We start from the raw sequence: 25,519 nt of genomic DNA on the forward strand, positions 1-25,519 counted from the left end.
GCACTGCTTACCACTACACCACAGCGGCCGACGATGTAAGTAATATAAGTTCGAAATATGAACCATATCAGAGCAAAAATACAGTGGTTTTCAAATACATACATCAAACCTGCGCCACCTAGCACCTCTTTCAAGTTTCAAGCTCATCGGTAAGTTGGTTGAAAATATATTGCAAGATTTGATTACACATAGATCAAACTTAATAAAAGCTTGCAAAAAACGAAATTGTCTCTGAATATTTTAATTTACTCGGCTTGAGGTACTTACCTACTTCCTTTTTAACTTCTTAGTTTTTTAGTCGTCTCTTCATCCAAATTCCTATAGCATTTCATTTACCTATCATTGTTTATGTCTTTCTTTACTTTTTCTTCATGCTTATTATTTCTGTAAAGTTTAAACAATTCAATGCCTTGACAATCGTGATAGCAACAATGTCAAAATAGCGTCAATCTTGTGCCAAAACACGCATTGCCAAAATGTTGACCGCTCAAGTGCACCGAGGCAAAATCAGACACTGTTTAACTTACGATTGCGAATAAGTTGGTTTAGTCAAAGCAAGTTAGCATACATTGGTGGCAGACGCCAAGTAGAAATACTCGTACATAAGTAGCTAAGCAAATAGTAACGTCATTAGATACGCACGCAGTTGACCAACACACTTGGCATTCCGGCATTTTACCTTCACTTTGCCAATTGACATTTGTTTTTGCTATTACGATTTTTAAATTGCGGTCTTAAGAAATATATACATATATACACATACTAAAGTAAAATAAATACAATAGCTTTATAAGTCTATAAGAATAAAAAAAAATGCTTGCATATAGACTCTAAAAAAATAAACGCAAGCCAAACGCGAAGTCACCCGTTGGAAGGAGTTATAGAGGCCATGCTCACCAGCACACCAGCGTAGGACAGAACGAGTCTCTACGGTCTGGCTTCTTGTGCTTGGCTGAAACGCATGTAGTACCCGAAATGCGCACATCTGATATACCTTCTAGTTCTAGCTCGTTTCTCTGGATCTCTCTGTGGAATTTACTGCATTGTTTTGATGTGCGAAACTTCGAGCACTCCAACATGGTGTACAAACAACAACGTTTGACTGAATGGCGTCATGCATACGCATTGCAACATTAATTGCTTGAATTGGCTATATGAGGCTATTGGCCTTGAAGTCCACTCACAAGCTTCGGTTTCAAAGCTAGTAGGGGTGCACTTCTGAAGCAATCGAAAGTAACAAGCCATTATAATTGGTTAGAAGACTACTGACTCATATAGGATTCGAACCTGCGATTAAAGCAGTGAAATTCGAATAGACGTTTTGTGCACAAAGCGTTAAACCACACGGCTGACGGCCATTCGAGTGAGTGTGCGACTAATTCATTACTTAAGCGAATGGTGTGAGTTGGTTGAAGAAAGTTCATTTCGAAAATCTTGTGAAATGATGCATACTTTAAAGCAAAAAAAAACTTATGTGCATACTTTTTTTTTAGTTTTTAGTAAGAATTTATGTATTTAAGAAAAAAATAACAATGAAAAAATAAATATTTTAAAGAAAACCAATTTCTGAATTTTACTGAAAAAAAGCCAATCGTGAGCGCACCAGTTGGAAGGAGTCTATTTTCACACGCTTCCCAGTATATATGCCTGGTATGTACCTGCATGCTTGTGCCCGAAACCCGCTTGCCCTACCCTCTAGCTCTTTCTTTGGGCAATGTGATGAATCAAGGTACCTCAGAGCGAGGTATACGAATTGCGAGCACTCCAACAAGGTGAACACTAAACGCTTGGCTGGATGACCATTGTGCGAGAAGGACTCGCACAGAAGCGAAGCAATGCATCAGGATTAGTGGTTTGTTGGTCCCCATTTAGGCATCGCCGTGCCTCTTTGGGTTATCATTTTGCGTCTTCCGGTGATATTGTCGTCTAATTCCTCTTTTAGGCATCGCCGTGCCTCTTTGGGTTATCATGTTGCGTCTTATGGTGGTATTGGGCGTTTGTTCTATACTTCCCTTTTCTTCTTCCTTTCTTCCTTCCTTCACTGCGCTGTCTCATCGTAATGCATCGCAATGGAACGCTTCCAGCCAATTTTGTTATTGCCCGCTGCAAATCATTTGGTATCTCAAATGGTAAACGAACTCTGGTATTTCGAATACTCCCCAAATGGTGCGGTCGAACACACGCGGCTACTGGCCATCCCAATGAGTTGACGACTAAAGTGGCTGCTTAAGGAAAGCATGCTATGTAAAAGCCGTTACATACATATTTATATATGTACATATGTATGTATGTATATAGGGTTGTTGTTTGTGCAAGAGCGCCGTTGGAAAAATGTTAATTATTTACACACATACATACATATGTATGTATAACTAAATTTTAATCGTCTGGAAAAATTTAGATACATCATTAAAAATAAATGTTTTTTTAAAGAAAAATATGGTGAATGAAAAAATATCAAGTTGCATGCATAAATTTGTTTAATTATCAAAAAAATGTATTCCTTCGCTATGTTATACGGGACCCGTCGCAGACCCTTGTTTGTCGATCAGCACAGGTACGGCGAAACGAAGAAACGATTTATTCTACCTTCTTTGATTAGAGTCTTTAATCAGTAAACGATTTTAAAAAACTCCTGCCAAACTAAGAAGGCCCACAACAAATACCTCTACAGCGAGATTCGAACTCGCGTCGCGTGCGTCAGCTAAGATTTCTTTAACACGGCGCGTTAACACACTCAGCCACCGCTGGTAAATGCGATAGTGGCGCTACTATCGGTTTTCACCGCTATGTGTTGATTTACTACTTTGTATGGTGAATTTAATCGAATGCCCATTTTTCACCATGCAACAGCTATTTTTAGCTACAGCCAGAGTTGCCATTAGCTGAAAAGGCATAACTTAAATCGGAAAGTAAAATAACCAAAGGGGGATAAAACCAAATTTTCATTTCCCACTTCACTTGGAGTGAAAAGCTGCTAAATCCAGTTTTTCAAAATTTTAAAGCAAAAGATAAAAACTTCCCAAATCATTGCGGTATTGAAAGCAAAGTAAATATTCATGCTAGTCGATAACATTCGCCGTTAATGAATAGTTTAGTTATCCTTTGGACTTGTCAAAATGTCTGTTCCTTCTTTGAGTTTCATTGAATAGAATCAAGTTGAAATGCAACAGGTAGTTCGACGTTTTGGATGGCTTTAAGTAATTTATAAAAAAGTGGATTTAGCAGATTTGCACTTTTAGCTGGCTATATGTTCAACAAAATAACATTATATATTAGGAAAAATTAAAAAAAAAACAGTATTAGTTCCTCTAAGAAAAATTAGTTTAATTTCTTGCTACTTTTTTCTTTTAGCAACGAAAAAAAAAAATCAAAAGTAAATATCCACCTTCTCCAACCCGTTTTTACTTTATTTCTATTTTCAAATTGGAAATCTAACATAAATATGCATATATTAAACCCTCAAAATTATTGCATCAAACTCTCATTTTCGGAATGGTAAATTTTTTGTGATTTGAGATCGGCTAAGACAGCAAAGAAAAAGTAAATAGCAAAATTCATACAAATAAAAGCTGACTTTCATTAGAATTTATTTTTAATCACTTCCACAGCATTTTCAGATATTTTTTTTTTTCAAATAAAATATACGTACACAATTTTGATTTATTTAAAAAATTCTCAATTTTGAATAACGCAAATGTGTCTAGTCAACGCAGACGTATCGTTTTGGGTTGTAAATGTGTTAAAAAAATTTGTATAATTTTTCGGGGCACGATTATTTTTCGTATCACAAAAAAGCAAAAGTATGTTAACGGAAAAAAGCACCTGACTTATTTATAACAATAACACAGGCCCACCAAATTTCTAAAAATATTTGCGGTACTGAAAGTGAACACTGATCGGCTCCAGTTTTTGAGATATTTCAACTTCAAACTACCAAACTACTAATTTCTGTAATTTTTTGGACATCTATAATGGAATAACAGAATCTTTTGAATACTATGTGAAAAAAGGTAATACAAAAGTTTACTTCTATAAACATAAATTACTTAAACAAGTTTGATAAAATATAAACATCAAGTAGCTATGACCTGAAATTTTCTCAGTTTGATGTGCATTTTTAACAAACATTACAGAAAAGCTGCAAGAATTAACAGAAAACTTGTTTAAGAAAATGCACTCCAGTGTAAAATTTGTTTTTATTTACAAAATAAGTATTTACACGAAAAAAGAGACAATTTATAAAAAACACAGAAAAAGAACTAAGTAGAAAAATTTCCAAATAAGGGAATTCCCATAATTTTAGTAAAAAGCGAGATGGCAACCATTTGCCGTTTTGGTTTCTTTTGTTGAGGTGTGTTACGTTAATACACCACAAAGCAGTGGTCAGTTAAGAGAGCTATTTATAGCTACAAGCAGAAAGGTGCTTGGTTGACTATAATTTTATATATGCATGAGCGTAGTGTGACGATTTTTGTTTTATATTTTCTTTTTCTTTTTTTTATTATTTTTTTATTTTGCTGGAACTCGCGCTTGATAAAAAAAAGTTAAAAAAATTCCCCAAGCTGTTTAAAGCCGGATTAAAGAAATGGTTTTGAAAAACGTCACAATTTTGGTAAGCTATTATGATGGGAATATTCATACAAAGTATTTATTTGGGGACGCTGGGTAGCTAAGGATCGATGCTTTCATTTATTGCTCCATATTTATGCTCGTTGTTGTGATCATTTCCGGCCAATACAGTATTCCTACTGTCGAATTGACTAGAAAATCAAGAAGCGTCTCACATTTCCTTAGTCGCCTTAGCAGTTGTCCGGTGTTGACGATTGGCTGTTGGCCTTTAATTTGAAGAAAACTACCTTCAAAGCCAATTCCCTATAATCCTTGTAACTTAATTCAATCAATAAAAGATGTAACTACATAAAGAATGCATTGATATTAGTACAAAATACCTATATGAGCAACTATATGAGCAACTTATGTATATACGGTCCAACAGGTATTTTCTGCAATGGCCACACGGTTACCACTATTGCCAAAGAAGTTACTTAGTTATGCTGCACTAACCTAATACCTAATCTTAATTTAATGTTAACAAGAATGTTTAACTAACGAGGTGACTGAAAGATTGTAGGAATTGCAGGGCACAAAAAAATCTCTACAATGGAAAACATACAACTGACTATAACTGACTGCACTACTGTAATGGTCCGACCCACTGGCTGGCTGAGTGACTGGCTTTCAATTATGAACATAAATCTTATTAACGACTGACGAACCATTTTACCGTATGGCTACGTGACTTACTGCCTCGTTGAACCCCTGACGGTCTGGTTATGAAGTTAAAGTGTTCGTAGTGACTGGCTCTCGTTTTCATTTGCCTGCTGCTTAAGTAAGAGAACTTTGTGCATAAATGCGCTGCTTTACATAATTTGGTTTAAATCTTGAGCTCTTTATTATTATGACATATTTATATTTGGTAATTAAAATTATGCTTTGCATATAGCGACTAACCACTTTGGTGTTAAAAAAAAATTTAAAAATTTTCACATAAATTTACAATGGGCCGTATTAGTAAAAATTAAGCAATTACTTTTTCTTAAACTTTCAGACTTTCTACTCTATTTTTTTCGAATAACTTTAAGTAAAAGATTTGACATTTTAAGAAAAAAACAATTGCTCACATTTTATGCATACGGCTCAATATAGCATGTTATTAAGGTGGTCCAAAAATACACAGAAAAATAAAATTTTTTGGAATTTTCTCGCTGCCAAGCCTCAGAACTGAAGAATATCGAATATAAGGAGACTTATATTATTTTATTTTTTTTTTTTGAAATCGGTTAATATGATTTTAACGGTGCAGCCGCGGCTTGAATTTTTAAATATATTTTACACGAAGAAACTATTTTTTTTTCGTAGAATTGCTATAAAATTTTAAAACTAAATACTTTTTGGTCGAATAAGAATATTCCCCTTCAGAGATCTTATAATATGATACATATGTTAGCTTAAAATTTTAAAAAACTATTTCTTTATAACATGCGTTATGTGGTCACAGGCACATAAAATATACAAATATTTCGCCGTTTAAAGTACAAAACCGCGTATCGTCATTCTGCAAAACCGCGTAACTGACATTGGCTGCCAAAAAATGGATTTGCTCACACAAGCTCTTGGCTCAATTCTTATCCATTCGTCTTGAAATATACTAGCCAGAAATACGATTGCTTTATAAAAAAAGAGAACCATTTTGAAATATGAGAGTTTTTACTATCTAGAAAATAATGTATACAACCTCACATACGCGGTTTTGCATTATCTTGATACGCGGTTTTGCGTTTTGTTGATACGCGGTTTTTTTACTTTAAACGACGATTTATAATAATTAAGATTTTTATTTTTAGAGATGTGATTCAAAATTCACTTTTATAGAGATATTATTATACAATTAATAAGCTCGATAAGGAGAATACATACATATGTTCAGCGTAACAGGTGATAAAACTTCCCAAAAATGTCGAACATATGTGCATTTCCATTTATATTTTGGTATACCAACTGTATGAATTGAAAGATTGAAATTTTGCAACAATTGTGTATATTATTGAACGTGCGAAATTTTAGTACATTTTTTAGTGGCCAAGCATTCGCGTGAATTTTTAATATTTTTTAAATGTTACATACAAAATTCAATATGAACAAATACCTACAAATTAATTAATCGGACTCTACAAATCTCTTCTGAATTTTATAAGCTTTAATTCAAAAATTTATCAAATCGGTCTCTGGACTATTTTGTACAGTAAATTTGGACTATTTTGTACAGTAAATTTTGGTTTGGCACCGATAAAAAAAAAAATTATGGGTCCCTTTATTTTCGACATTCTTCAGTTCTGGGGGATGGGTGGACAACAACTGAACCACCCTAATGTGCATGCATTTTCGCTACGTTACAGCTGCGCTTATGCGCGATATGTTGCACGTACTAGGCAATGTTTCGCACGTAATTGGGGTAACTTTATTAGAAGAGACAAAGCAGAATGTGCTTTTTGGAATTTCGCAACGAAGACATAAGTAGTAAGTATGTAGTCATATATTTCTATACTATTTTATTAAATTTTTAATAGTATTATATAGCATACTTTTACTATGCGAAGCCGGAATAGAAACCCTTTCAACCAAAATCCCTGAAAAACCTATTCTTTGCTTAAAGCAAACATACATACTCCCATTCAAAGCCCCTCCTAATCTTTATTCTGTCACACCTTATTAGGCTTTTCGTGCAAAAATTTATGTCTTCTGCGGTGTGTGCATGCAATTCTCAAGCCGCTTTGGCGGCCTTTGCTTTTTCTTGTGTGATAGTCTAGCGGTGCATCATTTATTCTTCTTCTTCTTCTTCTATTTTCTTGCTCATCTGAGGACCTGTCTCTGGCGATCGTACGTCGCTTCTCAAACAAATCTAACTTGTATAGCGTGTCGTCTATCGGTTCATCAGCATGTTGCATCTTCTTTGACTGCTTGTCGTCTGTCTGGCCAACTAGCTGACTCTTTGCCGGTCTGTCTGTATGTCTGTTTATTTGCCAGTTTCGATGGTTCTTTACAAAACCTTTTGTCTTTTATGATTTTTTGGCCTCTGGCTGGCTTGTGGTCTTACCGCTCTACAAGTAGCTCATTTGCGATTCGTGCGACTAGTTTGCCTTGATGTGCGCGCGAACAAGCTGGTATACTAACATATTTACATAGTTAGATACAACATAGAAGCATGCGCACACCTCTCTACTTCGGCGCGCACACCTCGCTTAGCTGGCACTACAGTTGGCATGGCTGTTTGCTTTGCGACTCCATCGCTCGCTGTTGGAGCCGGTACGCTCCTCAATTTTACGAGCCCCTGCGCAATGTTTCATCTTAATTTTTTCTTTTAATATTTTTCTCTTAGTTTTGTTGTTCGTTATTGCAGCTTCTAATCAACCAACATGCATTCTTCGCAGTGCTTTACGTGTACCATTCCATTGCTAGCTGTCAATGCTGCTCCTCTTCTGCTGCCATTCGCCGCCCTTTTCCCGCAGCATTCCACCCTTCATTTTGTTTTTTGTAACTCTTCTATTTTTGTTTGCTAGCGATTGGCAGCGTTCGCAATCGAATGCAACAAGTGGAAATGCCAGCCAGCATTGTTGCCATCGCTACTCCTCCGCTCGCTATGCACACAGGCATGGTTTGACATGGCGGCCACAGCATTGCAGCATACCGTTGTTTGCAACTTGCATCCACCACATGCCGCCGATGCCACTCGCTCTTGCGCACCAGCACCAGCACCAGCACCAGCATCATCATCGCCATCAACGTCACCAGCACCATGATCGTCGGCTTCGGCGTGGACGGACACACCTGGGAGCTGTTTGATATTTGAAAAGCGTGTGCAAAAAACTAAATTACTTGACTTCGCGTTAGAGGAAGGCGAAAAAAATTAATTCTATTTGTTGTTGCTAAGTTATTCTTCTAACTATTTATTTTCTGCATTATTGCTAGGTATTGCACTACACGAATGTCATAAGTCATTGTAATTGTGGATCAGCCACAAAAATAAATATTTTTTTATACGGAGTGGGCAATAAATATTTGTTGTGTCATATTTGTGTATTCTATGGGATTTTTTTGCTTACGAACTCGGTATGACTTTATTACGTGTTTATGTAAGCATATCAGTAAATAAAAAGACTCTTAAATTGTGGCAATTACTCGTCATAGTCGTTTGCTTGAATTAATACCTCTATTTAAATATCCTAGTAAGAGGTTAGTATTTTTGATAGAGCCACTGGATAAGCGAAAACATTCTTGATAGGCTATAGACTAAATCTTATACTAAATTCTTACTCAAAAGGAGCCCACTACAATTTTATACTGTTTGCGAAATGTAGATGCCTTTCCATTAGTTCGAAGCTTTTTCATTCCGAAAATACACTCTGAGGTTTACTGGTATAAAACAACTTAATTTGATTTTTTTTAACATAAATAGGAATCTACTTCCCAAACCAATCAGTAAACGTTCTAGTAAATTAACTGGTAAAAGGCGATTAGTTCACTAACTGGTATGAAATCTGTCTTTGAATTGTTAAATCCAAAACGAAAAATCAATTACTAAATTAAGCCTTAGCGGCGCGTAAAGAACTACCGCTTCAGGTTCTGGGATCCCAGGTTCGAGTCTGCTAGGCGTTTTAGGAACCTAATGGGGAAAATGTTTTGTGAAATATTATTACAAAAATTAAAAAAAATTTGCTTAAAACTATTAAAAAAAATTTCTTTGCAAATAAATAAATAATATTTAAAAATATATACGTACATATTTCTTCTGTTGACCTCAAACCACGAATAGCTCGAATGGCAATCCAACGTTCTAACCTCTCGACCAACGTGACTGTTGCAGCCGCGCTTGCAAAAAAGGAGTTTATATATTTCTTAAACTGGTGATGCATAGGCAGACTTTCACCCTCATTCCCACGACAGCCGCACTGAGAAAAAGGATTAGTTTCGACAACTAAAGATATTTAGTTCCCGAATTTTGACAATATTTGGGAACTGTGACTAAGGATTGGGAACTATTACCATGGGTTGGTAATTATAACTAAATATATTAAAGCTTCTAATATTCATCTAGGTTGTACCAAATCGTTAATTTAGTTGAAGGGTTTGGTAAATACTAATAAATATTTTTTTGAAGCATATTTCTACAAATTCCATTCAACTTAAAGTATGGTTCATAAAAGGATGCCATTAAGCTCTGCTAATACAGATAAGCTTTCTTTCAACACATGGATTAGTCATAGTTACCAAATCTTAGTTGATCGATTTGGTTTGAGAGCGGAATATATTCATGCTTATGAGCACCCCCTAAATAATGATCAGCGCTCTCTGAGCTCATGTGTGTTTCACATACGAAGAGCGCCAGCTAAGCAATGCACACAGTCCCACTTATTGAATCGTTTGAATGTGCTAGTATGCCGACCATTGCATAAAAACGATTCAATGAATGAGACTGTGTGCGTGGAAATCATTGCTCCGCTACCGCTGTTCGTATACGGGTGAAACACGCGTGTGGTTACAGAGCGCTCAGTAAGCTATGGCATGTCGATCACTGCGCTGGGTAGAGAAAGAAAAGTGTGTGCTATGACATGCCCAGGCTTGTTTGTCTCAGTTGCAGTTTTGCAATCGCCGCGAGTTGTTTCGGTGCGGGTATGGTTATTTAAAAATATAAAGTTTGATGCCAACCGAAGTTTCTCAGTGGATATATAATTCATGTGAATTATAATTAGAAAGTATCTATTTAGCCAAGGAAAAAGCAAAGCAGTATACTTAAACCAGCACTTCCAGCAGATATTGACCTGGGTTTTCGCACGACGATTCCTGTTTAATCGTTTCTTTTTAGGAAATTCTTACCACCATATACATATGTATTATTTACACTAGTAACTATTTATGTAAATATGTTTGTATTTTTTATGCTTAATATATGCAAATAAAAGAAGTAAACACAACAACCATCGAGTAAATTTTTATTTGTGTCAAACTGAAACTTTTTTTCCAATAATAAACGGTTAGCTGATTCACGACTACAGCAAGTTCCTAAAATTAAATGAAAACTTGTATCAACCAAAGCATTGTTTATATTTGCTCAACAATGATTTTATTCAACTAACAATATTGTCCACTCAAGGTAGTCGTTTTGTAATTATTAACAAATATACATTTGTCCCAACTAGAAGGCTCAAGTAAATTGCAGACTTTCGTGAACTAGATATTTATTTCGCCATATCCAACTATGCCACTTGGTCACTATAACCAAATCTTGGTTATTATAACTAAACCTTTTTCTGAGTGCGGTTCTACGTTCCGAAATGACTCGAGTTTTACCCGACCAAGTGCTGTGGTTTCGGCGACTTAACCCGGTTTAGATCGGCGAACCCCATCAATCGCAGCCATCACCTTGCAGCCAGACTGGCTCCGTATTTTTCTTCTCCGGGACATACTCTTGCTGCGTCTACCAGAGGGAGGACTCCATCCGAACTCTAATTCGGTTAGGTGCAACTCCTGTGACAGATGGAGTTACCTAAGAACCTGCTCAGCCCTTAAGTCTCACAGGAAGGGACTACTGGCTTTATGACCCTCTATTGCTCGAGTCATATGGCACCGCCCACCACCACGGCCATGAGCTCGCGCATTGCGTAGGTGCGAATCAGCAACCAAAGGGGCTGCACGACTCCAAGATGCTCAAATGAGCAACAGTTAACCTTCCCACACCCCTACCCTGACAGTTGTAGTAGCGTTGGACCTGTCAAAGGCGTTTGACACTGTTTGTTATTCCACGATTAGAAGACAGTGAAGCTGTCTTTCTTCCGCAGGGACTCAAACGGTGGTCGGCGAATTATATGAGCGATCGACAGTCGTCAATAATCTTCCGAGATCAAACCGCAAAGCCCAGAATAATTAAATAAGTGGTTCTCGAAACGTCGCTGGCAAGATAGAAAGCAAGTGGCCGGCCGGTTCTGAACGATAATACGCGTGTTTGGTGGCCGTGGACTAGTTGGACTCATTTGGATGCAGTGGTCGAAGCTAAAGACTTGTTAGAATGCCGCACTACGGACAGCGACAGATTGCCTTCTGATGTCGCCTGATTACCACCTGGACAGTGAGGCAAAAATACTTCCCGTAAAGTGGTGGGATGCCATAGGCGTGAACACCCCAAAAGACCACTGCTTGAGGAGGAACCTCCGCCCAAGCAGGTCAGGCGCAATTTTTCGTATACATGGACGCAGTCCGGACATACATTGACAAACCACTGGAGCCGAAGACGTACCGACGAGCGATCAACGGCATTCATAGGGGGTCGGTCACCATCGATGACGACTCACGACCTATGAATACCATAATCGCAGCCCAGTCACTACCAATCGCAGACTCCGAACTTCAACTGTCAGTAGAGACCCGCTATACTCTGGCCCAGTTACGGTCTGGATATTGTAGCCGTCTCAACAGCTACATGTCCAGACTTGACCCCAATATCCCTAATAAGTGCCCGTCATGTGGAGACTCCCCACATGACACCAACCACCTCTTCACATGCCAGCTCAGTCCAACTGAACTAATGGTTTACGCTGACGCATATTCTGACAATGGAAAAAAGATAAAACGCAAACTAGTTGAACTGAAAATGCAACTGGAGGTATTCTATATAGTACTTGAATAATAACAGTTCATTAAGTCCTAAAGATGACGATAAGCACACATACACCCAACTTGTGTGGCCTTTAAAAAATATCTAACCTTGGATGTATCGGAGCGGTCGAAGGAGCTCCTGCCTTGCAAAACCAGAGCTTCCTCTGCTGGTGGGAGGCCAATTCTCTTTAGTGGAACAGCTCTTTCAATCAGTACCCAGAGCAGTTTTAGACCATTTAACGCCGCAGGAACCCGTGTTTGGGGTAACACCTAGCTCTACGGAAATGTTTTTAGAACAATTATGTTATGTAGGTTTCAAGCACTGCTGAAATTCTCAAAAAGCATTGACATCCTTAATGATATATACTTCGAATATACTTAATTAAACCCCTATCTCCATCTGGCATCACCAAGGACGGATTGATCTATGCGGGGCGGTCAGCCAGCCAGAATAATCGAACCTAACCTATGTAGATTTTGAAAAATGTTAATAATAATATCCCAAAATTTTAATTCCCTTGTAGCTAGTGAAAACAAAATCAATTTGAATATTTTAAAAGTAATGATGAGCAATTTCATCTTACGCGGTTCTTCAAAAATTTGGATAGTTCAGGTTACGTATCTCGGCATAAGTACTCAAAAAATTTCAAGAAAGTCTCAGCACCTTCCGCTCCCAGTAAATACTTATTTGCCTTATCATAAATAAGTATTTGCATACATACATACATATGTATTTAAGTACGTCGTCACTTCGAAGACATTCCCATGAATGCATGGCACGTCTATACATGCTCATTTACATACACATACATATGTATGCCACATACATATACATATTCGTATTATCAAATAAATCGCGAAAATGTCATGCTGTTTTATTCATTGAAATTCCTGGCACATTAAAACTTATGCCACTGAGGAGCGCCTTCACCGTGTACGACCTATGGGTGCTGATGTAACTGTAAAGGTTTTTTCACATACTTTTTTAAATTTTTTTTTGTTTGAGATTTCCTTATTTTACAATTTTGCGCGCGCATTATTTTCAACACTAAATTCTGCTTTTTAAATTAATGTTTCTTTTTTGCATTTGTTACAGTACATACTTTATTTTTTTGTTTTCTTTGAATATTTTCTCTTTGGAATTTTTATTACTAATTCGTATTTAACTACTTGTCTTTTATGTCTTTGCCAGTCCCTACTGCGTTTCGCTCTCACAACTCACCCAATTTTTTTACAGTCACAGTATTTTTCAATCAATTTATGGCTCATCGATTTTGTTGTGTTTTTTTTTTGTTTAATTCATTTAAGTGGGAGCGCGCACCTTTAATACCTCTCTAGGTATCGATAGTTTGCATAAATTTTTACTTTAAGCTAGTAGCGTTTGAGAATTAGGTCGGACGTGTATGGCATAGCACTCTGTCAATTACGTAGAATTTAGTTAACTGTTGATTTTGCAATAAAAAATAGTGAAGTTCAAATTGTCTGTGTAAATATGTACAGATACGGTACAGCGGACATACAGGCAGTTTTTGTACGGATGAAAGTTCCACTCTACGCGGTTTAGGGTTTCAATGCTTTCTTCTTGTACAAAAAATGAGTTATAGGGTCGAATACAACACGAAAATTGATTTCTGTGGTCCCTGCACCCTGAATTTTTTTTTACTGAAGAAAACTGATTGTTTCCGTACTTGAAGCACTTACCTATCTATTAATAGCATAACTATTTTTCATTCGATTTTAAAGATCCAGTATGTTTTGGAAAGAGAATCAATAGACCTTTCTATTTTTGTATTTAGTTTGTTGGGACTTTTCATCGGGTAAACCTGTCAAACCCATATTTTTTAACTTTTTCAACTTTGACTATCGTGTATTGCAAAAAATTTAAAAATGAAAGTTATCCAATTGATTTGTAATTAAATTTTTTTTAGAATTGGATGCGGCACCGTCGAGTTATAGCAAAAATGTGTATCCCAGAAACCAGTTCACCAATTTGTGCCACATTTGGCATACGCATTTTGCTTGGCCCCTAAGCTCAGCCACTGTCGCTTTACTTTGCGTTTCCACGTTCAAAAATTGCTTTCAATTTGGTCACACGTAAGAGTTGTCACAAGTATAAGTTTTCTCACTTCCCAAAGCCATGATCGATGAGCTGTTGAAATTTAACGAAAAATTGCCTATCTTGTGAGAAAGATTTTAATTTTTACTGCTAATTTGTGTAGCTAAAAATCCGTGAATTCAAGAAATTTCGTTTAAATGATGGAAAAATGTTTGGTGGTTTGGAAACTGATTTGGTACATAAAAGTTGCTTAAGTGGCAACACTGCTTACAAGTAATTTTTTTTTAATTATTTATTATTAATTGCTTGAAGCTATGTATTTGGCAATTTTTAATATTACCTCAAAATTGTGTTTTCGCTGCTTCATTTACTGCTTATTCTATGTTTTTATCTGCTTTAAGTCAAAAGTATAAAAGCAAAACTAAAACAATATCAAAAAGTAAAAAAAATCTAAACGAACGAATTTGCCAGCGAGTCTGCTTGCAGGTGAAAATCTGCATATTTACCGCAAAAACATATTGAAATTTTATTACACAAATGGTGTGCTTTTTTGTTGAAGTTTCTTACAAAATTTGCACTATGAAGTTTGCATTTTTATGCAATTTTTTAGTTTCGTCATTTCGACAATCAAAGCACTCGTAAAATTATTTAAAATTAATTATTAAAACGGAATATATTTTCAAAGCCTTAGAATGAAATGAATTGGAGTATTTTATGCACGCGATTTTACTTTAGTTTAATTAATGAAGCATTAAGGTTGGTTGTGCGCACTGAAGAGTATTATAAATATGTATGTGGATGCATGTATGCAGGCATTTTTTTATGAATACATATGCATGTGTGTTTGTGTGTGTAAACTACTCAAACGAATTGCATTATTCTTTTGCGCTAGTTTAATTAGCTTTACAGTGCAGTTAGCGTTAAACATTGAGCAATTGCACAATTAGTTGTGTTGTGTTGTGCAGTGTTGTGCAAAACAGAAGACTTCAGACACGAACTTAGCCGCATTGTTTTCAATGCTTTTCGACATTTCCCATAGCAAAAATCACTACTTAGTTGATGGGCAAGATTTTTCTTCAATTATTTGGATGGCGGTATGAATGTGTGTGTGTATCTAACTTCGTGCATAATTGCATTTTTCTAAATAATCCGTAACAGTTAGGCAACTTGCTAAATAAGTAGGTATGTATGTTTGTGCAGCAGTTATTTGTTTGTAGTAGCAAATACCGTTTCGGAAGTGTAATTTATGTGATTTCACGGTTATTTAAATTTTTTTGTTTACTAGTTTGTATTGGCTCGGCATTGCAAAAATATTAAAATAATACAAACATTCCAAACAATAATTTACAAAGTTAGTTTCTAATTTTTTAGTGAAAAATTGCGAGTTCTTTTTAAAATCAAGCAGTTTTTTTAGAAGATTCAAGAAATTTTAAATTTATCGTAGCTACAAATTGCAAATTAATAACATTAAAGATAATATTTTTTTTCATTATAGATATTAAATTTTATATTATTTTGTATTATATTAGATGTAATAAATTTTTTAGTTTTATTTTTATTTTTTGTAATTTTTTATTATTGTGTTATTCCATTTTATTTAATCTATTCCATTTTGTGTTTTTTTAAATTGTTATTTATTTCAATTCGCTATATTTGATCTTAGTTTTTTTATTTTGTTGTTTTAAAATTATGTATTTGATTTTAATTATTTATTTGTATTATATCTTTTTTATTTTATTTTAATTAATTTCATAAAATTTATTTTATTTTATTCCATTATAGTTTTTTATTCTTTTATTACGTTTTTTCATTTTAATTTATTTAATATTTTATTCGGCTTTATTTCATTTTAGTTTATTTTATTTTTCTTAAAAAAAATTTTACACGTTTTTTACCCATTCCATTTATTTTTATTTTATTTTATTCCATATTAATTTTTTTATTTTAGTTAATTTAATTTTATTAAATTCTTTGTTCTACATATTTGAATTCCGCTTTTTATATTATTGTGTTTTAAATTTATTTTATTTTACCATTTTTTCATTGTAATTTTTAAATTTTTTTATTGTTTTAATTCACGTTATTTCGTTTTATTTGAACCTTAAGATTTTGTTTTACATATTAACCTTTTTTATTTAAGTTTTTAATTTATTTAAGTTAAATTTTTAATTTTGCATTATTTTTTAATTTCCTTTATTCTTTTTTTATTTAGGTTAATTTGTTTTTATTTACTTTTTGCTGTTTCATTACAACTTTTTTTTATTAACTTTTTTCTTTATTTTATTTTATTTGATTTTTTTTTATTATATTAATTAATTTTGTTTTCTTTTTTATATTTTTGAATATGATTTCATTTATTTTGTACATTTTATTCCACTGTAATTTTTAAATTTATTTTACCTTTAATTTTATTTTTTATATTTTTTTATTCAACAATTTTTATTGAGCTTGAGGCACTTTTTTAATGAAAACTTATTGTGGAATTTTTATTTATTTAAGTTTTGCATTTTTTTAATACACTTATTTTTATTTAGTACATTGTTAAGGTATGTATTTTATTCCATTATATTCTTTATTTTTATATATAATTTTAGGTCGCTTTACACTTTTACTGCAACTAAGTTTCTATTATTATTATTTTTTTTTATTTGACTGTATTAAAACCGGCTACTTGTTTTTACAACCTGTGGCTGGTCATTTGTCTTTTATTACCCATGACCTTCACGCTTTGCTGGTATTATTATTTTGCAATTAACAGCAGCTGTTCTATTTCTAATCATTCTGGACAGCTATACTACGAGCGTAAAAAAAAAAACTAAAAATAAAATAAAAATAAAACTCCAGCGGTGCAAACACTTCCTTATACAAAACGCATAGTAAGCCACCTTCAAAAGCAATTCGCACCTGCTGGCTCTATTAAAACAATACAACGACTAAATACGTAATGTTCTAAATATTTTTGTTTTTTTATTTTCCAACAAAATAAGGTGCCACCAGAATTCGGTACCCAGCAGCAGCAGCCAGCATGTTATTGAACTGCCGGGCGAGCGTGCAAGATGAGGAAAAAAAAAGAAACAAAGAGAAAACCATTAAAATCCGTAAAAATATTACTAAAAGCGCAATAAAATTATTAGCCATTACGCGGCTGGTTGCTTGCCATTTTTTCACTACCAACAACCACGACTGAGCGGAGAAAAAATAATACGAAAAAAAAAAAATAAAAAAAAATATTTTAAACGCGCTTAAAAGTGTCTGCTGCGTGGGGTTTTTATGGTTTTTAAAACTAGAATTTTTTTGTTTCTCTTGCCTCTACATCATCATATCTTCATCATTTGTCATCTCATTCGGTTTTGTTTATATTTGCCTGAGATGATGTCACATTATTACACGTTTTCTTGCTGCTCATTGCTCATCAAAGCATTTTATAGACGCTACTCACCACCATTTTTAACCATTTCATTTCGCGTCTGCTAATTTCAGCCAATTTTTCATACTTCTCAATTTCTTAATGAACTGCCAACTGTCAGTGTAGCTGCGCAACAGGTTAGCTATATTGGAGTTTTTTGTAATAATAGCACAATTTCCAATTGTTTCAACCAAGAATAATATGCCAATAAACTCTGCGTTAAATTTGCCAGCTTGAAATAAGTTGGCGGTTCGGGAGAAAAACAAGCCATGACATGCGTAAAATGCAAATAATGGAAGCCAATTTGCGTTCGTACAAATAATAGAGTTACAAATCCATAAAGAACCGAGACAGCCTGCTTGTTTGCCAGAGTGGGTAAGGCGAAAAAAACCGATGTTATTGGTGGCAGGCTGCCTTTGTTGGGCATAAAAATGTCTATACACTTACACATATTGTTTTTTATGCTCAGCTTAGCTTTGAATAGGTGTTAATTTATGCATTTATTAGAAGGTAAAAAATGCATTTGCAAAACATGTACATACATACATTGTGTAGCAGTAGACTTTCTAAAATTCTTTAACGCCTCATGAGTGGGCGATCACGCCTTCAGCTAACTTGATATTGCAACATCGATGGAGCAGTAGGTGAGTAGGCAAACAGTGTGCTTAGAAACAATAAAAAGCTACTTAAAAAAAAGCGTTTCAAAAAAATCCTATTTAAAACAATTTTTTTAGGCTTACCTTAAAATACATTTTTTTTTTTTGAGATTTTGCTATCCATATTAATTTAGAAAATATAAGCGGTTAACTGTCTTTTTGGATACATAAAACATCGGCAACAAATTGATAAATTTTGATTCAAAAATCTACTAGAAAATTAAGAAATAACAAAAAAATTTAAAAAAATCTTTATAAAGATTAAAAGGGTAACATAAAACTTTTCCGCCTAGTTTGGCGGTTCTACTGGATCGATTTTGAAACTAAAAAGACAATTGGAAATATATTTTCTTCTGTAGATGAGGGGAGCTTTTGTGCTTTAAAAATGATTGAGAATTACGACTGTAATCGCCGTGTCAAAATCCTTCAAGCCTTGAATTTGAGTTTTACTAAGTTTGCGAACGGTATATTAATTTCACATTTTCTTTTGCTTCGAATTGTCATTTCTGAACACGAAGACGAAGACAAATGCTCATAAAGAGATAATGACAAATACGAAGGGCCATTAGCGCACACAAGGGGTGGGTTTTGGGGTTCAAACCCCCCCTAAAGCTAATAACCTCAAATACAAACTGTATCTTAAAGCTAATAATCCAGCTCTCAAGGAAATTATAAGAAATATTTATTATAATTTCTGTTGCTTGAAAAAGCGCTTTGCTTTTGCTGTAAATTTTCATGAGGAAATGAATATACGAGCATTTTTTTCTTGAGAGCTGCAAAATTATTTAAGAAATTTTGGTAGAAGAAAATTTTTTTTTCATTTCTCGTCCGTCGTTTTATATGAATTTTTGGTTTTTCTCGAGAGTTCAGTTAATTTTTTCGGTATTCGAAATATTAAAAAAATTAGAAATCGTGAAAAATCACCATCTCTATCGAAAGCCAGAAACCAGAAATCGAAAAAAGGAACGTAAAAGTGCAAAAATTCATGGAATCAATAAATTTATTTTTACTGAGTCCTATTTAAAATTTTTTCTTAGGTACTTTTGAAAGTTGAGCGCATCTTGAGTTTATAGCACTTTTTATTAAACAAGTAGTTTTTAAGGAAAGAACACAACGGGCTTCAATTCTTATATTCAAATTTAGGGGTACCGTTAATTTCTTCATGATCCAATCATCGGATCTCTAAACCAAATTACGGGACGAACCTTGAGGTACCATCTTTCTACAAAAAAATGATTATTGAAATCGGTTCACGTGGTCCAAAGTTACGTATTCCGTCGAATTGATAACCTCCCCTTTTTTTAAAGTCGGTTAAAAGTGTTTGAGTTCTGTTAATCTTATGTAAATAAAGTGCAGTTTATGAATTTTAAAACGTTTATTTATTTATTACATACTGTACATAAAACTTGCATAAATATATTTTAAAGAGCGTATTATCTGAAGAAAATTTTCAGTATTTTCCGGTGATATATCTTCAGAAATATAAAACCCCCCCTAAAATATATTCCTGGGTGCGCCCCTGCGAAGGCCAACCGAAAAGCAATAAATACAACACTAAGATGAACATGGATACAAAGACAATATGAGCACGAGTAGGAAGACGTATATGAAGACAAATACCAATATGAGGATGAATTGGAACTAGAATGTAAGGGCGAGTAGGAAGACGATTACGAAAACGAGCATCCGAAGCGAGAATCTGCAAACGAGACCAATACGAATACGAAGACTAAGGCAAATACGAAGACGAATAAGATAAGATGGCAACGAAGACAAATACGAAGGCTTACATATGCGAAAAGAAATATTAAGACGAACATGAATATGAAGACGAGTACAAATACATAGACCAACTGAAGGTGCACAGAAAGATGAATTCGGGGACAAATTCAAATACGATGACGAATATGAATACAAAGATGAATACGAAGACAAATACGACAACGTATGTCAAAGGACGACGTATACGAAGACGATTGCGAAAACGCATGCGAAGAAGAACACGACGACGAATACGAATAACAAGAAAACGACTATAACTAATACGAAGATGTATGCGAAGATGAATACGAAGGCAAATGCGAATATGAAGAGGATCCGAAGACGAAAACGAATAAAGGGATGAATTCGAAAGGGAATAATATGACGAAGTCGAAGATGAATACGAGGAAGAATACGACAACGAATACGAATATTAATTCTCAGACTAATACGGATTCTTTCCGAGGACTAATACGGATGAATTCCGAAAGGAAATACGAAAGCAAATGCGAATGTGAAGACGATCCCAAGACGAGGACTTATGTGGATGAATTCCGAAGAGGAATACGAAGACAGTGACCAAAACGAAAAAAAAAAATTTCACCTTTCAAAAAACATGAAAACCGGTCGAGAATTTTGGCAGTAACTAATACCACTTGTAAAATAAATAATAACCAGGCTTTAACTTTTCTATTAGCGGCAAAAAATGTATTCTCGCACCGTAGTTTTGCAAAAAAAAAAACACAAAATGCTTTTATTTAAGAAAGCGAAGAAACCCGCATGAACCTCTGTAAATTTTACACTTTTTAATAAATTAATTTTAATTAATACAAGTTAAGCAAAAAGTTAAAAATTTGACTTGCTTTTAAATCTACTTTAGTTGAAGAATGTGCAGTATGCGTGAATACTCCTAATTTTAATTTTCTTACGGCGTTTTTTCTTTAATTTTTTTCTTCCGTGTAATAAATGGAATTTTTATTACTTTTATCGCGCTAACATTAATCAGCGCAACAATTACGGCGCAATTTATGCATGTTGACACACTAGCTGAAAGTGAGCAGAAAGCCAGTCATGCAGCATTTGTTGAAACAGGTACGTACCCAAAACACAAATATCAAACACCACGCTAACCAAGCGCTCCAATTGAACACAAGGCAAAAGTGCATAATTTATTAGTTTACGGAATTCGATTTTACAACCGGCACCGGCAAGCAGGCAGTAAACAGCCAGCAAGTAGAGTGATTGAAAATTGGCGAAAAATATATGAGTGGCTAGTTCAGCGGGTAATATTTTTTGCAAACTGATCGATTTACATATAGTATGTAGTAGTATGTAAACCACATGCGAGCACATGAGTATATGAATATATATAGCTGGCTACCACACAGCCTCAGCTAGCCACCCCAGCTTAGTCAGCCAGCCTTAAGCTACATTGTCTCATATTCAGCTGATTGTTGGTCATTTTTTATTTACTCAAAACATTAAATTTTATCTCTTTCATTGCTGTTATTATTTTTTCTACTTGCAAAATTGATCAGTTGACCAGTTAAACTGGTTGTAAGTAATCGCAAAAGACAGTGCATACAAAAAAAAAGAAAAAAGAGTAGGAAAAAGCCAAGTAATCGCAAAAAAAATCCCTGAAACTCAAGCAACAACGGCGACAACAACTGGCCATTAAAGATTTATGTTTTCAGGGCTTTGTTGGAATTCGCAAGTGCGAGGGCGTAGCAATTGACGCCTTTTAAGTGTTTGCTGTTGTTGTTGCTGTTATTGGAACTTTTATTTCTAGCATTTTTTTTACGCGTAGTAGTGTCCGCCAATCTGCGCCAATTTGCGCTTGGTCACTTTCAACTGACCGTTGAGTAGGGGAAAAAATTGCGAGCAACCGAGTACTTGCTACAATTGCGGCTGTTGTATGTTGTTGTTGGCTGAAACCACAATTGAAGCGGACAGCCAGTTCTATGTAAAACGCTTTAGCACTTCTAGCTGCTAGTGGCTGCACCTACAAACGTTTAGTGCCACACCCGCGCTACACTACGATTGCCTTCTTAGTGCTTGGCGGAGTCTTGGGTTATGATTTAATTATTATTATTGCTGCAAGCACAAAGAATATTGCAATGTCCTTGAAATATTGACAGCTTTTGTTGATTATTGGCATAATTTAATTTTTGTAGACTTGTTTTATTTGTTATGACTTTTGTGCTCACAGCAACACGAGCGAATATTTGCATGAAAAAATACACTTGAGGTGGAATGTTGCAAAAAGTATGGAATTTTTTTGTTTTGAAAAATGTGAAAAAACCATATTTTTACTGTATGCACTGCAATATTTTTATTAAGTAAAACGCCATTCTTTTGGAATAATATTGCTTATAGCTTGTTTAACTGCTTTTGTTTGAGTTGGCTTTCTTAGCACTTTTTTTGATAAAGGTAATTAGTTTAATTTTTTATTTAGTTTTTTTTTCTATTATGAAACACGAGTATCTTAATTATTTTTTATTTAAAAACGAAATTTTAATTACCTGTATTTTTTTCTAAATGATAGATTGGCTTTCAATTGTTTTCAGTATTTTTTTTTACTCTTTCTATTGTGTCACACACAATAGATACTCAAATATTTGGCAAATAAACACTGCAAGAATGTCTAAACAAAAGCGACCAAAAATGCGGATATTTATGTTAGCAAAAATGTTGTTAAAATTTTAAGTTGTCATACATCATTGTGTCTTAATCAGCTAAAATTTATTTTTCTTTAGCTACTGAGCTTAAAAGTAAGTAAATAGAACAAATAAATACTTAGTAGTTATCATGTATGCACATACATATATCTAGCACTCACGCTTGAATTTGGAATTGGCTATATGTATACATACAGAAGTAGCACAAATATATCGATAACGAATAAATAAAGAGCAAAATATTATCGTTTACAAAGTTATCGATATGTAAAATGATAAATAACCAATAGTCATAATTACCTTTTATTTACCATTAATTTTCTAAGTCGAAAATTGCATTCTCGATAACAAATTCATAGTTGGTTATATACCATTCGTTATCAATATTGAGAATTTTGTTAACAATACTAAATTTATAGATATCCTATATTTATCGATAGATCTTTTTATATTATTTCGTCATTATTTCCTATGTACATAGCTATCGTCATGCGACTAACCCCCTAAAGAATTGGAATATGTCCTTTGGCAAGACTGTTTGTACCCTTCCATGCACAAACAGATGCAAAACGTAACCACTCACTTTTAATTTTAACAAAGGTTGATCGTCCCGAGAAATTCAAACTACAAAGCTTACGCCTAACGACGAATGCAGCGTCGATGCTTCAGTGCAGCCATAACAATAAATTGTTAATTTCAACCGTAAAGGGTTAGATGGGTTAGGTTTAAAAAGCGGGTATGAAGTCTCCATACTTCTACTTGGAGGCATATTTAACTACTGTGAATGCCTACAATGAGTACCAGGTGAAGGCATACCCCTTTAACCCGGGTTATTCCAAACTGTCATAGTTTAACTTCCATTTTTTCTTAAGTCCCGACCATAAAGACCACTTATTTCCGCTGTGATGTATATACCCCTCAGCTTTTCTAAATAAATCCCAAATCAGCTGCTATTTCGTTCCCTTTAGTATAGCTACAAACATATGTCCAGGAACCTTGCAGAAAGAGACGCCCGCGTGACTCACTACGTTGGATTCTAACGATTTCAAGGCTGTTTGGCTTTCAACGATTATAGTGAATTTCCCCAGATAGAGACTTACTATTCTGTTTAGGAGAAGCAGCCTACTCTATGACAAAGATCTCCACTTGAAATACACTGCAGAGCACAAATCACCTCCCTTTACTATATTATTTTATGAAAACTTTTGGCGGATTAAATGAAATTTTATATTCAACTCTTATTAGGCTGCACAGCTCACAGCGCCTGATATACCAGCCCATAAGTGTCTGAGCACCATTCTGTTTATTTTTGGATTGCTGATCCGTCGGATGGCTGTGGTGTACATACCGGGCATAATTTGCGGTGAGAGTGAACATATTTTTCTGGATTCCCTTCTGAAGAGGTAGTATGATACTAGGTTTTTCTAAGCATTTGGAATGAAACATCCAAATTAGTTCTATCCAACATCGTTAAAGAGGATGCAGGAGGTTTTATTTTCCGTGTGGGCAAAAGAAGTTATATTTTTAGAATCCTCAACTCGTAGTTCATTCTACCTTGCCCACTTAGGTTCATTACCCGATACCAATTTCATCGGATGGCTTATTACTATAGTCAAACCATCTGCGTAGACAACAACCCAGTGCCACAAGGGGGGTGATAGCACATCACCGTGCTAGTATACCTGATAGTTTTCTGAATCACGGAAATTGAGCCATATAAATAAAAACTAAGCAATTACTTTTTCCTAACATTTCAGACCTTTTACTTAAATTTATTCGAATAAATCGATCGTCAATCAAAGTCATGCAGCCTGGTAAGTGTTTCCATCGGAATTTCTAAATAATCCTGATTATAATCGATCTACAGCCAACAGATTGCTTGTTATTTCCAATTACCGAATTGATTTTAAAAGCATCTTGTAGAGCATTCACGCCTCAATTTTAGTCTCCAAGTTTCACAGAACTTGTGCTACCTTTGTGTCCCTTATGTGACTTTTGTAATCACTGAAGCTTGTATGATAGCTTCCACTATAGCCTTCCCAATTCTGCGTTCCACCATACCGCCTTTTGCCTGGTGTGGGACTTAGCAACAGGGCAGGGTAGTTCGAACGTCTTAGTTAGTATTGTTTTCAAACGATTAACCTCCCGATCAATATTGGCGTGATATCGTTTAATATCGACCTGAGTCCATGAAACTTTGTGTGATGCTATTCTGGAAAATCTTTCCCAATCTATATTCCTCGGGGTTCCTAAGCGGCTTTGATACTTCTACCCCAATGCTAAGGAGTAGCTAACTCTGATACTCTCCAGTTACTAATCGCGCTCGTAGCCGAATAGGTGGCCAGTATCATATCTAGTCGTAAGAGTATCATATCCTTAGAGAGCTATAGTGTCCTGTAGAATGCGTACTGTTGTGACTTAGCATGAGAGACTCCTTGAAACGGGTTTAATTGGGCCGTCTGAAAATAAATTCAACGCTACTTTGCAATGGACATTATTTGCAGCTTAACTTGCTTAACTGGGAGCGCTATACGAATACCATTGGGAATTGATTATTTAATCTTAGATGAATCTCTCACAAGAGAAAAGCCTTGCGATCAGTCTTGAATTAACTGCCCCTGATTGGAATGTTCAAGGAATGGAGAAGACTTTAAAGCGAATATAAGTGTCACTTTATATAAGTTAGGCAATCTAAAAAGATAACGAAATATTTAGAACTGTTCTGACGAAAACAGGAATTGTTAATCGCGCA

General features: G+C 34.8%; 1 protein-coding gene across 4 annotated transcripts in view; it reads right to left on the minus strand.

Moving 5' to 3' along the window:
* The window catches only part of LOC118744253 (mucin-17), a 108,001-nt gene that overhangs the window by 16,782 nt on the left and 65,700 nt on the right, over window positions 1-25,519 (minus strand). The window lies entirely within an intron of this gene.

Source organism: Rhagoletis pomonella, unplaced genomic scaffold, assembly GCF_013731165.1.
Source record: "Rhagoletis pomonella isolate Grant_MI unplaced genomic scaffold, Rhpom_1.0 Rhpom_scaffold_00008, whole genome shotgun sequence".
NCBI classification, from domain to species: Eukaryota; Metazoa; Arthropoda; class Insecta; order Diptera; family Tephritidae; genus Rhagoletis; species Rhagoletis pomonella.